The 16,684-nt window shown below is 43.2% G+C and overlaps 1 non-coding gene across 1 annotated transcript; it reads left to right on the top strand.

The window, feature by feature from the left end:
* The first annotated feature begins 16,282 nt into the window (after positions 1-16,282).
* On the top strand, positions 16,283-16,387 carry LOC129025586 (small nucleolar RNA U13). The gene has a single exon (XR_008497329.1). It is a non-coding gene; the product is annotated as a small nucleolar RNA U13 (small nucleolar RNA).
* The last annotated feature ends 297 nt before the right edge of the window (positions 16,388-16,684 follow it).

The following is a 16,684-nucleotide window of genomic DNA, read 5'->3' as shown; positions in this document are numbered from 1 at the left end:
CTGTCTTTCTCTCCTCAACCTACAGCAGCGGGGAATTACCAAAATGGGGGCCTACAAAGAAACTCCCAATATCCCAATTAACCATACTGGTCTTTGTCCAGTATTCTCCATTTCAGGAGATGGTCCCCAAATCTACCCTCTTGTTAAGCCAGTCACTTGGATTCCTCTTTGATTCTTTCCTTTCCCTCATCCCTCCCATCTGATTCCCTTCCTCTCGCAGTCAATAAGCGCTCTCTCGCTCTCTCTCTCTCTCTCTCAAGCATATCTAACATTCACCCGCTTCTCACCACCCCCATGGCCACCTGCCTGATCCAAGCTATTAATGCCTCCCACCTTGGTACTGCAGTTGTCTCCCGAATCTATCAGCCTCTCTCTCTCCTGCTCTTGCCCCATTCCACACCCAGCAGCCCATCTTTCTAGATGGTGGTTCATAGACCACTTTCCTGCTGGAAACTTTACAATAGCTGCTTATTTATGAGATGGAGTCTCACTCTGTTGCCCAGTCTGGAGTGCAGTGGCGCAATCTCAGCTCACTGCAACCTCTGCCTCCCAGGTTCAAGCCATTCTCCTGGCTCAGCCGCCTGAGCCGCTTGGACTACAGGCACACACCACCACAGCCGGCTAATTTTTGTGTTTTTGTGTTTTTGTTTTTTTGTTTTGTTTTGTTTTTTTGAGACACAGTCTCACTCTGTTGCCCAGGCTAGAATGCAGTGGCACGATCTCAGCTCACTGCAGTCTCTGCCTCCTGGGTTCAAGCAATTCTCTGCCTCAGCCTCCTGAGTAGCTGCAATTACAGGCACCCGCCACCATGCCCAGCTAATTTTTATATTTTTAGTAGAGATGGGGTTTCACCATCTTGGCCAGGCTGGCCTTGATCCCCTGACCTCGTGATCTACCCGCCTCAGCCTCCCAAAGTGCTGGGATTACAGGCATGAGCCACCGTGCCTGGTCATCAGCTTTTACTTAACAGTTCTACTAGGTCCATTAGCTATTGTTGACACATTTATCACTCGAGCTATTCTTGTAATGTGTGTCAGTTAGGGCCCTGGTTACTAATACAGAAACCAACTTAAGCAAACTTAACCAAAGCAAGAATTCATTGTAAGGCTACTGGCCTGCCTTATGGAACTTACACAGTGGAGACTTAGAAAGGGATTAAAATCAAACTTATATGATTGGGAAGCTGGGGAATTCTCATATTTCCTCTCTCTCTCTCTTTCTCTTTATCCTGCTTTTCTCTACACAACTAATTCTTCTCTCTGCATTTCAGCTTTCAGCACACCTGCCACTATTTCTGAGCTTTTACATCTCTGCTGTCCTAAAACCCAGATGGACCTTGAATGTCACAGAATTAAACTTCCAAATTTCCTGGAAAAGAGATTTTAGTTGCCCTTGGGTTAGATGCTGAACCCAGGCAATTTTCTGTAGCCAATGAGGTGTGGGAATCAGCGTACTAACATCCTCCAAGGGGTATCACTTTAAAAACTGGGGGCAGGGGTGAGAGAGTTTAGAGAGAGAATTCCTGGTGACAGGGGTAATCACTGGCTTTTTGGCTAGATAGATACCCCAAAATATGCCCACTAGAGGAGTCAAGTTGTTTACTGGGGCATGTTAATCCTCACACCCTCCTGGGTGTCTTTTTTTGGGGGACACATTCTCTGTCACCCAAGCTGGAGTGCAGTGGCATGATCTCGGTTCACTGTAACCTCTGCTTCCCAGGTTCAAGCAATTTTCCTGCCTCAGCCTCCCGAGTAGGTGGGATTACAGGCAGGCACCACCAAGCCCAGCTAATTTTTGTATTTTTAGTAGAGATGGGGTTTCACCATGTTGGCCAGGCTGGTCTTGATCTCCTAACCTCAAGTGACCTGTCCACATCAGCCTCCCAAAGTGCTGGGATTCCAGGCGTGAGCCATCATGCTTAGCCTCTTCCTGGGTGTCTTTACTGTTTGTCCCCTATAGTCAGTTTACATCCAGGGAATCCCAGGCTTATGAGCTGATTATTTAATTCCTGGAGGACAGCAGATGTAGAACTGGAATCCTATGAGAGAAAAGAAGCAAAGATGATAAGTACTTTTATGCCACTGAAAGAAGAGAATTAAATAAAGAAATAGTATAATTTAAAGCATCAAAGTGTGATACATTATTTCTAAGAGAAGAATTGGATTAAGAAAAGAATAGGGCACAGAAGCTCACATCTGTAATACCAGCACTTTGGGAAGCAGGGGCAGGTAGATCACTTGAGCCCAGGAGTTCAAAACCAGCCTGGTCAACATAGGGAGACCCCGTGTCTACCAAAAAAAAATTTGTTTAATTAGCTGGGTGTGGTAACATGCGCCTATAGTCCCAGCTACTCAGGAGGCTGCAGTGGAAGGATCACTTGAGCCTGGGAGGTTGAGGCTGCAGCAAGCCATGATCGTACCACTGCGTTCCAGCCTGGACAACAAATGGAGACCCTGTTTCAAGAAAAGAAAGAAAAGAATAAGTATATAATAAGTATGAAAGTTTGAATTCTTTTAAATTGTTGCCTTTTAGTCCTTGGGCAAATCAAATGACTCAGCCACCAAGAGATTCTTTTGTAATGCGATCAATCTTACTTCATTGCTAATATGGCAAGTTCAAATGGTGATCTATTTCTGATTTAAGGTTGCAGATGGTTTCTCCATCCTTATGCTCAGCTGTATGAAGCATTATCTTCCAACATCGCTGCTTGAATCTATGAAAATATACGCATAAATATATTTGAATTAAAGAATAAGTGGCTGAATTTGGGTTTCTGATTTCAAGATCTTATGTAATAATGCCATGCAAGATAGAACAATAGGCAGTTTTAGGAAAAAAATAGAAAAAATCAATATGGTACATTGGTTAATATTTGCAGCCTAATGGTTAGAGCCCTGTGATATGGTTTGGCTGTGTCCCTACCCAAATCTCACCTTGAATTGTAGCTCCCCATGTATTACGGGAGGGACTCGGTGAGAGGTAATTGAATCATGGAGGTGGGATTTTCCCATGCTGTTCTCATGATGGTGAATAAGTCTCACAAGATCTGATGGTTTTATAAAGGGCAGTTCCCCTGCACATTCTCTCGCCTGCTGCCATGTAAGACGTGCCTTTGCTCCTCTTTCACCTTCCACCATGATTGTGAGGCCTCCTCAGCTGTGTGGAACTGTGAGTCCATTAAACCTCTTTTTCTTTATAAATTACCCAGTCTTGGGTATATCTTTATTAGTAGCATGAGAACAAATATACCCTTGTTTCTGTCTCTTACTTAGCTATGTGATCTTCAACAAAATAATTTCTTAGAAATTAAATTTAGTAAATTAAATTTAGAAATTAACATTCCTAGTTAAATTAGGAATGTGAATAGTGCTTGCCTGTGAGGAGTCAGGTGAACAACGGAGTCTATCTGTTAGGAATTGTGTTTGATTGTGAGCAACAGAATCTCTGACTAAATAGTGGCTTCCTCAGATCAGGAGATGATTTTTTCTGACAAGCCCAGAGGTAGGTGGTCACTGGCCTCGGTGAAGGGGCTCAAAGATTTCAGAGCTGAGGTCTTTGCGGTTCCATGACCTTTCTCTCATGATCCCAACATAGCTGCTGCAGCCTTAGCCATCATGTCTGTACTTCTGGCAGGGAAAAGGAAGGAGGGGTGATGACTGAATCAAGAAAGCAAAAGCTTTCCCAGATGTTTAAGGCAGGGTAGGCTAAGTGCTGTAACAAACAAGCCCTATTCATCAGTGGATTAACACAACAGAAGTTTATTTCTCACTCTTGCCAAGGCCAATTGATAGCAGGGAGCGGGAGTTATGGAGAGAGGATGGGATGCAGCTGTGTTCAGTGTGGTCCTGCAGGGACCAATTTAGATGTGGCTTCCAGGGTCATAATAGGCATGAATGTGCTGCCAGCAGATGAGGGGAGAGAGGGAGCGTGGGGAATTGTGTAGGAAGGTTTATGGATCAAGTCTAGAATCAAGGTATACTTTTGCCCACATCTTATTGGCCAGACTTCAGTCACATGGGTCCACATAGATTCAAAGGGAGCCAGAAAATATAGCCCCCGAATGGGCAATTCTTCCCAGCAACATCTCTATGCCATGGAAAGGGAACGTGAATCTTTGGGGGGTACTGCTAACTATCTCTGCCACTGCAACTTCCACAGAAATTACATTGCCTAAAACTATGACACTTGATCAGCCCTGGTTGCAATAAACGCTGGGAAATGTAATTTTCAGCTGGTATCATTGAAACCTTGGGTAGCTTGGGTTTTTCTTAGGAAGAAGAGGAAGATATGTAGGCAACTAGCAGTGTTTGCCACATGTGAAAAAGGTATTTAGCACAGTGCCCAGCACTTAGTAAATATTCAATAAATGCTAGCTATTGTCATTGCTATGATATCTTTCTCAGGGAAAGATATACTCTCTTACCCATTTGTCTCTCCCGCTGTAAGTTACCTTCTTGGCATTCTGAGTAAACCTAGAATCAGAAGACCTGGATTTAAATCCTGGCTTGGCCCTTTAATATCTTCTCTTTGCCTTAGCAATTTTTTTTTTTTTTTTTTTTTTTTAAAGTACAGACAGGATTTCACCATGGTGGCCAGGCTGATCTCAAACGCCTGACCTCAAGTGATCTGCCCACCTCAGCCTCCCAAAGTGCTGAGATTACAGGCATGAGCCACGGTGCCCAGCCAAGGCCTTAGTTTTTTTAATTGAGAAACTGGAGAGAATTAAACCTGCCTCACAAGTTTGTTGTGTGAATTAACTGAGACGATGTGCTTGACTGAGCCAAAAGCATTATTTCACATATAATGCAGACATAATATTAAAACTGAGTCTGTAGTGGAAGCAACCCAAATGCCCATTGTATGAGTTTCCTAGGGCTATGTATTAATCTATTCATGAGAATGGATTAATTGCTATAAAGAACTACCTGAGACTGGTTAAGTTATAAAGAAAAGAGGCTTAATGGACTCACAATTCTGCAAACTGTACAGGAAACATGGCTGGGGAGGCCTCAGGAAACTTTCTATCATGGAGGAAGGCAAAGGGGAAGCAGGCTTGTCTTACATGGCCGGGGGAGGAGGAAGAGAGAGCAGGGGGAGGTGCTACACACTTTTAAACAGCCAGATTTCATAAGAACTCACTACCACGAGAACAGCAAGGAAGAAATCTGTCGCCATGATCCAATCACCTCCCTCCAGGCCCCTCTTCCAATACTGGGGATTACAATTCAACATGAGATTTGGGCAGGGATATAAATCCAAACCATATCAGGCTGCCGTAACAAAATTCCACAAACTGGGTGGCTTAACACACACACATTTATTCTCTCACAGTTCTGAAGGTTTGAAGTCCAAAATCAAAGGCTGGCATGACCATGCTACTTCTGAAGGCCCTAGGGGAGAACCTTCCCTGCCTCTTTCAATTTCTGGTGGTGACTGACGAGCCTTGGACTTCCGTGGCCTGCAACCACATAACTCCGGCCTCTGCCTCTGTCGTCACGTGGCATTTTCCCTGTGTGTTTCTGTCCCTCTTCTCTTATGAGGATACTACAGTCATATTGGGTTAAGAGCCCACCCTGCTCCAATATGACCTCATCTTATCTCATTACATCTGCAACAACCCTATCTCCAAGTAGGGTCACATTCTGAGGTTCTAGGGATTAGGACTTCAACATACCTTTCTTTTGGAAGCCGGCACAATTCAACCCATAACATTCATCAAACGATGAATGAAAAAATAAAACTTGGGATAGCCACATAATAGAATATTATTTTCCCATTAAAAAGGAATGGAGTGCTACAACATAGATGAACCTTGAAAACATGCTAAGTGAAAGAAACCAGACACAAAAGGAAACATATGATTCCATATTAAGTGTCCAGAATAGACAAATCTTTTTTATTTATTTATTTGAAACAGAGTCTCGCTCTGTCACCCAGGCTGGAGTACAGTGGCGCATTCTTGGCTCACTGCAACCTCCGCCTGCCACGTTCAAGCAATTCTCCTGCCTCAGCTGCCCAAGCAGCTGGGACTACAGGCATGTACCACCATGCTTGGCTAACTTTTGTATTTTTTAGTAGAGACAAGGTTTCTCCATGTTGGCCAGGCTGGTCTCAAACTCCTGACCTCAGGTGATCGACCCACCTCGGCCTCCCAAAGTGCTGGGATTATAGGTGTGAGCCACCACGCCTGGCCCAGAATGGGTAAATCTAGACAGACAGAACGTCGCACGTAAGTGGTTGCCAGGGGCTGGGGGAGGTGAGACTGGGGAGTGACTGCCAAAAGGTACCGGTTTCTTTTAATAGAGGACGAAAGTGTTCTAAAATTGACTGTGGTGGTGGTTGTACAAGTCTGAATATACTAAAAATTATTGAATTTTACATCTTAAATCAGTAAATTATATGAATTATATCTCAATAAAGTTGTGATAAAATACAAAACAATCTCTCACGAGCTAGCAGAAGTCAGCTCTCTACAGTTGCATCACCATATTCTGAAACTTTAAAACAAGGTCAGAATCTGGACCCATCAGCGTCCCCATCTCCATGTGGGCATTCCATGAGGTCCTGCCCAGAAGAGCCACATGGTGTCTACTTTTGACATCTCTTAACTGTTGTTTGTCCATCCAGCAAGCATTAATGTGTCAAGTGCCAGATTAAAATAAATAGCACATGGTTTCTCACCCCAGAGAACCCACAATCAAGTGCCACAAGGTGTTACTTCTCTAAGGGTAAGGACAGAATATAGTAATAATCGCATCCTTATACTACAAGACAAATGAAGAATTTAAAGGCAACTGGGTAATATTCTTCAGCCTTAAAAGAAGGAAATTCTGACACATGCTACAGCGTGGATGAACCTTGAGGACATTCTACTAAGCCAGACACAAGAAGACAAATACTGCATGATTCTACCTATACAAGCTATCTAGAGTAAATTAATTGACACAGAAAACAAAATGGTGGCCGGGTACAGTGGCTCGTGCCTGTAATCTTAGCCCTTTGGGAAGCCAAGGCGGTGGATCACTTGAGCCCAGAAGTTCGACGACATAGCAAAACCCCATCTCTACAAAAATACAAAAAATTAGCTGGGTGTGGTGGTGCACACCTGTACTCCCAGCTATGCGGGAGGCTGAGGTGGGAGGATCACCTCATCCCAGGAGGTCAAGGCTGCAGTGAGCCAAGATCACGCCACTGTACTCCAGCCTGGGTGATAGAGTGATGCCCTGTCTCAGAAAGAAAGAAAACAGAATGGTGATTGCCAGGGGCTGGATGAAAGGGGAGTTACTGTTTAATGTGTACAGAGTTTCAGTTTTCTAAGATAAAATGAGTTACCGAAGTGAATGGTGGTGACGGTAGTACATTATTATTAATGTATTTAATGGCACTGAACTATACACTTAAAGATGGTTAAGATGAATTTTTTTTTTTTTTTTTTTTTTTTTTTTTTGAGACCGAGTCTCGTTCTGTCACCCAGGCTGGAGTGCAGTGGCTCAATCTCGGCTCACTGCAACCTCTGCCTCCCGAGTAGCTGAGATTACAGGCATGTGCCACCACACCCAGCTAATTTTTGTATTTTTAGTAGAGACACGTTTTCACCATAGTGGCCAGGCTGGTCTCGAACTTCTGACCTCAGGTGATCCACCCACCTTGGCCTCCCAAAGCTGGGATTACAGGCATGAGCCACCGTGCCCAGCCGTGAATTTTATGTTATGTGTGTCTTACCACAATTTTTTAAGGGGAAAAAACAACTGGGATTTTGGGCATTCTCCAAGATAGCAGGGACCAGGCCTTTTAATTCTTTCGATGCATACTTTCTTCAATACATGTAGTGGATTAATTGAATCCACAAAATTTCTGAACAAAGAAAAACTACTTTACTTCAAAAACATAAAAATGAAGCTTTCATCAAATTATTTCCCAAGAAACTGCTTTAAAATAATACCTTGATGCAAAGCTAAAGCTTTGCTCTAACTTTTCTGCCAACTCTAGGGTCCCAAGGTACACATTTGAAGTTACAACAACTAACTTTCTTTTTTGCGAGGGAAGCATCTCTTTTGAGGGGGGCAATGTTTTCTGCTTGTTTGTATTGTGGCAAAATATAAAGTAATATCATTTTAACCACTCATACGATTCAGTGGCATTAAATGCATTCACAATATTGTGTTACCATCACCACTATCTATACTCACAACTTTTCCATCATCCCCAACAAAAACTCTGTATCCATTAAACAATAACTCCTCCTTTCCCCTCCTCCAAGCCACTGGTAAACTCTATTCTACTTTCTGTCTCTATGAATTTGCCTATCCTGGGCACCTCATGTAAGTGGAATCGTGCCATATTTGTTCTACTGTGTCTGGCTTATTTCACTAAGCAGAACATTTTCAAGGTTCATCCATGTTGTAGCGTGTATGAGACTTACCTTCCTTTTTAAGGCTGAATGATATTCTAGGATATGCTACATTTTATTTGACCATTCATCAGTGGATAGACACAACAAAAGGTTGTGTCCACCTTTTGGCTATTGTGAATAATGCTGCTATGAACATTGGGGTACAAATAGCTGTTTGATTCCCTGCTTTCAATTCTTTTGAACTGAAAGTACGTAGGAGCAGAATTGCTGGGTCATATGATAGTTCTGTGTTTAATCTTTTGAGGAACTGCTGAACTGTTTCCCATAGCAGCTGCACCATTTTACAATCCCAACCAACAATGCACGAGGGTTCCAATTTCTCCACATCCTTAACACTTGTTATTTTCATTTTTTTTCCTTATAAATCCTAGTAGGTGAGAAGTGGCATCTCATTGTGGCTTAGGAGACAGCAATTTCTAGACCGATCCATTAAGAAGATGCTGTATATTTCATGTGTCTTGGTTTCAACCAGGTGTTTGACATCCTTTTGGACAGGAGGGAGACATGTAATTGGATGATAGTAGATATAAGTGATTGCTTAGTTGATTAAAAAACTATTTCCTTCCAGGAGTGAGATCAAAAGTGGTATGCCCCAGGTTGACCTCACCTATTCAACACTTTTCTTAATTAATATTTTATCAACAGTGTGGATAAAGACATAGAAGGCATGCATATGAAATCTGTAAAGCTAAGATCCTAGAGGAACAACTGTGAAAAGTAATAAGAACCTCACTGAACTGGGCGAAAGATCAAAAGAAATTGATAAAATCTACCAAAGAGAAATGGAAACTCCCAACTGAGGTCTAAAAGATAGTGTCCCCCAAAATGTCATGTCCACCCATGTATTAGTCTGTTCTCACGCTGCTAATAAAGATATACCCAAGACTGGGTAATTTATAAAGGAAAGAGGTTTAATTGACTCACAATTTAGCATGGCTGGGGAGGTCTCAGGAAAATTAATGTATTTAATGGCACTGAACTGTACACTTAAAAATGGTTAAGATGGTGAATTTTTTTTTTTTTTTTTTACAATCATGGCAGAAGGTGAAGCAAACATGTCCTTCACATGGTGGCAGGAAGGAAACTGAGTGCCCAGTGCAAGGGGAAGCCTGTTATAAAACCATCAGACTTCATGAGAACTCACTATCATGAGAACAGGATGGGGGAACCCCCAACCCCTGCGTGATTCAGTTATCTCCACCTGGTCTTTCCCATGACATAGGGATTATGGGAAGTACAATTCAGGATGAGATTTGGGTGGGGACACAGCCAAATCATATCAACCCAGAATCTCAGACCTTATTTGGAAATAGTTTTTGCAGATGAAATCAGTTAAAATGAAGTGATACTGGGTTGGGGAGGGGTGGCACTAAATCCAATATGACTGGTACCTTACAAGAAGAGGAGAGACACAGACACATACAGAGGGATGCTGACCATGTGAAGATGGAGGAAGACATTGGAGTGATGGAACTGAATGCTGAGGAATGCCAAGAATTGCTGGCAACCAGCAGAAGCTAGAAAGAAGCAAAGAAAGAATCTTCTCTGGAGCTTTTGGCCCTGCCAGCACCTTGATTTCAAACCTCTATGTGCCTTGCCCGAAAGACTGTTTCTCTGGGTCTGTCTCCCTTCCCTTCACCTCCACTTTTCAAGAAGGAATACTTCTGGCCAGGTACAGTGGCTCATGCCTGTAATCCCAGCAGTTTGGGAGACTGAGGTGGGAGCATCACCTGAGCCCAGGAGTTCGAGACCAGCCTGGGCAACATGGTGAAACTCCATCTCTACCAGAAAATACAAAAAAGAAAAAAAAGAAGGACTACTTCTTTCTGAGGTGACCCTTTCCTGGCACCTGTCAGCCCCCAAATCAGCAAGCCATTTCTTCTGTTTCTAGCTGCCCTGGGCTTAAATACTAATGTGTTATATTAACGGAAGAAAATGGAACTGAAAGAAAGTTTGCCTAATTTGTAAAATAAAAATGAGTTTCGATCCTGGTGGCTTATGTATTATTCTTGTGAGGACTGGGTTTACATCGATCATCTTTTCCATGGCAGTCGAGTGTGGAATATGGCGAAGTTCGAAATGTAATTGTGTAGACATAAAAAATTGCATCTCGATAACCATCATTGGGACACTTTTCTCAAGATGCTATCTCAGTGTCCTTCAGAGCAATAACGATATCAATTGAGAATGTAACAGAAGCAACTTAAATGTTATGCCTCGTTTACTTCTGGTGAGCCTAGTGTGCTTCAGAGCTATTGCTCATGACATAAGGTTCTGTCAGGCTGGAAATGCTTCAAGACCATTAAAAGAAAATGCCAGCCATTCCTGCTGTTCAAATATTCTTCAACTTCTAATTTAAGGCACCCACACCTAAGAATGTAATTGTGTTATTCTCTCTGATAGCTGGAATCTATCTAAGCCAAATACCTGGGAATTATGGACTATTGGGTCTACAGGAGTCCGGAAAACAAATGAGGTGGATAAAACGTGTTATTTTGTACTGGCACGTTCAACATTTGCGCCCCTTATCGTTTCTGTGTTAAAATGTATTCAAAGGTGAAAGTGCCTGAAGGGTCTCTTCTCAGCTGAATTGAAGGAGGTTGGCGAAATGCATAAACCGCCTCAGGATCTAAACTTAGAAATCTGAAAAAGAAAGACTCACACACCTGTACTCAGAATTCTTTTCCACACTAAATTTTCTCTAGTTGATTGTCCTTTATTTATTTATTTATTTATTTATTTATTTAGAGACGGTGTCTCGCTCTTGCTGCCCAGGCTGGAGTGCAATGGCGCAATCTCGGCTCACTGCAACCTCCGCCTCCCGGGTTCAAGCGATTCTCCTGCCTCAGCCTCCCCAGTAGCTGGGATTACAGGCATGCGCCACCACACCTGGCTAATTTTGTGTTTTTAGTAGAGATGGGGTTTCACCATGTTAAGCTGGTCTTGAACTCCTGACCTCATGTGATCTACCCACCTTGGCCTCCCGATTGTCCATTTTTGATTCAGAAAGTTGTCATCTCAATAAAGTAGGTCCCCCATACCTCTCCATTCTCTCCCTGATAAACAAGTGAGACCACAGTTTGAGAAAGGCTAGTTGGATCAGAAAAGGGCAATTTTAAAAGCAAATGCTGTGAAAGGTGAAGCTTCCCCTTCACACGGGTAAATTATTTCTGTTTAATGCCTGTCTTGGGAAGGATACACTTTAGGTTCAGGGACCCCATTGGCACATCAGGGCTTTGACTGGGACACAGTGCCAATTCAAACTGTCATACAGTACAGAGAGGGAAAAAAGCCCAAATCAGTTTCTATTCTTTAGTAGAAAGCAATACTGTAGTTTAAATTAGCAAGGCGCTGCTGAACCACTATTTAAAATGCGTTTGCACTGACATTCCAAGAAAGGATTTTTTTTCTTGTTTAATTGCACTGTCAGTGTGGAACGCTTTCACTTAAAACCATTCTGAGGTAGACCTTTTAATAGAAAGTGACAATTTAAATTGCCATGATAGCAGCGTAAATGGTGCTTAAAGTCATTACTAAACTGATGTCACAGTTGGCTTCAGACCAGTTTGTTAAAGCTGAAGAAAAGGTGTTGGGGGAAGGGAGGAAAGTAACTAAATGGTGAATCATTAATTCCTTTTATATTCATTGTAATAACATTAGCTGTGATGAAGTCATCTGGCTCCCAATGGATGTAATATACATTTCTATTGAATTCTACATTATTCCATTCTAACATTGCCCTGATTAGTGTCGATTACTGAGGAATTGCTTCAATCACAGGCATCTATTTCTCTGCAGTTACTTTTTCTTGTCTTCACTCTTATGGTCCAAAGATAGGATCTGTTGCTTCCATTTCTGGTTTGCGTTCTGAAGCGCAAGTCTTGGTTTTATCCGTGGCCTTTCTTTACTCTTGCTCTAATAAGTTAGATTCTCTTGGCAGCCCTTGGAAATGACTCTCACTAGCTTTCATGAACCGAATGGAACATATGGGATGAGGTCAAGGCCACCTGAGTGGGCTCATTGGTCAAACCTGATTGGTTTAACCGAACCAACTGGTTTGCCAAACTCTTGTTTCAGCGTTTGGGGGCCCAGTGGGTAGGGGCACCATAAAATGTCAAGCAGTTACTGGGTCTGTGAACCTGGAAAGGAGCTCATAGGTGGTTTAAGGTTGAGTTTGGTGCGTTGGCAACAGTGGGAGGGATGGTGGCGGGGGTCGGGAGGGACAGACGACAGAGAAGCCTGTGAGTCAGTAACCACTCAGCCACTTTCATGGTCTCCCACTGATTTGTCTTGCTTCGAAACATACCCCCATAAAAGTAAATTAATCATGAGGTGTTTTAGGAACAATAGGTAAACTAGTTTATTATACGATTACCATGTTAAAACATACTACACACTCCTTTTTGTTACGTACAAATTACCTCAAAGGCCAACAATTGTAGTTGGGCTCAGAGTAGGGAAACATACTTCACATTTTAAATTTAAAACGTTATATTTAGGATGGGGTTTTTGAATAGTTTCCTGAGGTCATACAATTGAAGAGCTCTGAGAACAACTCTACACCCTTCAAAATTTCCCTAAGTCACACATTGCAATTTCTGAAATTTCTATCATTCAAAATTGGAGGCATTTATGGTGATCATCGAAGGCACGACATTAGGGTCTTAATTTGGGGGTCTTGGAATAGGTTATAGAGAGACCATGAAAAACTGGCCTCTGAGTTTTGTATATATATGTGGAGATGCATGACACAGGAAAAAGAGCTCTTTTTTCTTAAATCAGGTTTGCAAAGGAGTTTGCAAACCAAAAATAGTTAACAACTACTAATCCAATCTGACTTTACTAAAAACTAGAAGACAGAGACCCAGAGAGGTGGTTGACTTGCCAAAGTCACTCTGATAGCTATTGGCCAGGCTACATACAGAACCTTGGTCTCTGATTCGTGGTCCAAAACTACCTTTTAAATTTGTTACAATTGTTCCTTTTGGAAAACAATAGATCTGCAATGCTGCGCTTTTCTGAAAGCCACTCTCCTGGCAACCTCAACTCCGTGGAATATAACTCTCCCTGGCAGAGGCACTGAAATTACTGTTACAACACTTTGGCCCACAAGAGAAGCCCCCGAGAGATCATTGAACACCCCATTCATTTACTTAACAAATATTTATCGAGCTAAATACTTACCAATGTTTTATTTGTACATAACTCTGGCAAATTTTGTTATCCAGTTTCACTGAAAATAGGGAATTAGATGAAAGAGGACAGTAAAAGGCAGAGATACTGATCCAGAATTGTGAGATATTCACTCACAGGCTGACAGCAGAGGGAGAGCAAGAACATTGCCATACAATGAGGTCTCTGCACCAGGAAGCAGACCATAAAAGACTTCTCATATAGTTTGTCTGTGAATGCAGGGTTGGGCAGAGTGCGTTTTAGAAAGTTCATCATTTAAAGGATTAAAATGTATGCCATGAGACTATAGATATCTATATCTAATTATATAGAGATTAGATACCTATCTCTCTATATAGAGATAGATATCTATATCTCTATATATCTTTATCTCAATGTGTCCTCTCATCGGATAAACTTGGGTTTTGGACGCTAGTATCTATCATCTTAGCCACCTCCTTAAGATAATTCTCGAAACAAAGGGGGAGGAAGTGTAACATAAATAAGCTTGCGGTGTGTTTGAAAAGCTGAGTCCATTGGAGGAAACTGAGTCCTGGGATCCAGAAAACAGAGTCTCTTGTGTTTGAAGGGTCAAAGGAGAGAAACTGCCTGATGGATTGGGGCAGTAGTTAGTGGAGAAGACAATCTAAATGTCTTCAGAAAGGGTATGACCTTGTATCGTGTTTAGGGAATATAGGATGAGCCCTCTGGTGCTGTTGAACTCCCTAGGACTGGAAAAGAGGCAATAGTTGTGAGTTTCACAAAATATGGATACCTGGGCCAACTTGGACCCAGCACTTCTAAGACATCAGGGCACTGGAAGGGACAAACTTGCGTGACTGATGGGACCAGACACAAAGAACTGTGACCTATAGGTTGTGATATGGTTTGGCCCTGTGTCCACACCCAAATCTCATGTCAAATTGTAATCCTCGTGTGTCAAGAGAGGGACCTGGTTGGAGGTGATTGGATCATGGAGGCAGATTTTCCCCATGCTGTTCTTGTGATAGTGAGTTCTCATGAGATCTGATGGTTTACAAGTGTGGTACTTCCTCCCTCGCTCGCTCACTCTCCTGCTCTGCCATGGTAAGACGTGCTTGCTTCCCCTTTGCCTTCTGCATGATTGTAAGTTTCCTGAGGCCTCCTAGCCATGCTTTTGTACAGCCCACAGCACTGTGAATCAATTAAACCTCTTTTCCTCATAAATTAACCAGTCTCAGGTAGTTCTTTATAGCTGTGTGAGAACAGACTAATACAGGCTGGGTGCAGTGGCTCACACGTGTAATCCCAGCACTTTGGGAGGCTGAGACAGGAGGACTGTTTGAGTCTAGGAGTTTGAGACCAGCCTGGGTAACATAGCGAGACCCCCATCTCTACAAAACAAAAAACTGTGACCTATGGATGCCCATGTGCCATGAGTCGAGTACCCTTGGTTGAACAAATCACAGACAGTGGGGACACACCGGCCTGGGATAGGAGCTGGGTCCAGGGAACTTAACAGCAGCAAGAGTAACAACATTGGTCAGCAGCCATGGGAGACCAGTGTTCTTTGTAACACTGGGAGGCAGAAAGGACCAACCACAGCAATGCCAGCACCAGGCGACAGTCAGCTAGGATCTTCCATGTGGACTGTGTAAGGCCTGCAATGTTCTCTGACTGCCTGGAGGAGTACGGGGGAGCCTGAAAAGTTGCCACTGGATTTCCTGACCACCAGGCATATGCCAGCCTGAATCCTTTTTATTTTTTTTATTTTTTTATTTTTGAGACGGAGTCTCCCAGGCTGGAGTGCAGTGGTGTGATCTCGGTTCACTGCAACCTCCACCTCCTGGGTTCAAGCGATTCTCCTGCCTTAGCCTCCCGAGAAGGTGGAATTACAAGCATGCACCACCACACCCGGCTAATTTTTTTGTATTTTTAGTAGAGACAGGGTTTTACCACATTGGCCAGGCCGGTCTTGAACTCCTGACCTCAAGTGATCCGCCCGCCTCAGCCTCGCACAGTGCTGAGATTACAGGCTTGAGCCACCACACCTAGCCATGCCTGAATCTATCCTAATTGAAGTTGGAAAAATGAAACAGACATGACCCGTTTATACTCTGAAGTTTGTAAAAGAGTTCACAATGAGAATACTAAGTCTCAAAAGCTGTACAGAACTACAAATTAATGAAGTGTCTTCACAAGCATCTTCTTATGTGGCCCTCACAGAAGTCCTGTGAGATGAGTATGGGGTTGACATTATTTTCTCCATTTATTAGATGAAGAAGTTGAGGCTTTGTGAAGCCAAATGAATTGCTCCACTCACATAATTATTAAGTGGTGGGCCAGGTGCAGTGGATCACACCTGTAATCCCAGCACTTTGGGAGGCTGAGGTTAGGTGGATCACTTGAGGTCAGGAGTTCAAGACCAGCCTGGCCAACATGGTGAAACCCTGTCTCTACTAAAAATACAAAAGTTAGCCAGGTGTGGTGGTGGGTGCCTGTAAGTCCAGCTACTCGGAAGGCTGAGGCAGGAGAATCACTTGAACCTGGGAGGCGGAGGTTGCAGTGAGCCAAGATCACGCCACTGCACTCCAGCCTGGGTGACAGAGCAAGACTCTGTCTCAAAAAAAAAAAAAGGTAAAGCTCTGGCTACCACCTAGGCCCTTAGGCCAGTGGCCTTCTATTATGCCATGATGCCTCTCTAAAAAGGAGGGATAGACCCTTTTTGTGGTTCATAAGGTTGATTATTTGGTTCTCATGACACTGCGTGAGATGTACCTCACTCAAACCTCATTACAACGCTGGCGCATTAACCATCTGAGGTAGAAAAATGGGGAGCTGGGCACGGTGGCTCACGCCTGTAATCCCAGCACTTTGGGAGGCCGACGAGGGCGGATCACCTGAGGTCAGGAGTTTGAGACCAGCCTGGCCAACATGGGGAAACCCCACCTCTACTATAAATACAAAATTAGCCAGGCATGGTAGTGCATGCCTGTAATCCCAGCTACTCAGGAGGCTCAGGCAGGAGAATCGCTTGAACCCAGGAAGTGGAGATTGCAGTGAGCCACCACTGGACTCCAGCCTAGGTTGACAGAGTGAAACTCCATCTCAAAAAAGGGA

Source organism: Pongo pygmaeus, chromosome X (assembly GCF_028885625.2).
Source record: "Pongo pygmaeus isolate AG05252 chromosome X, NHGRI_mPonPyg2-v2.0_pri, whole genome shotgun sequence".
Taxonomy (NCBI): domain Eukaryota; kingdom Metazoa; phylum Chordata; class Mammalia; order Primates; family Hominidae; genus Pongo; species Pongo pygmaeus.
This window is presented reverse-complemented; position numbering and strand designations above follow the sequence as displayed.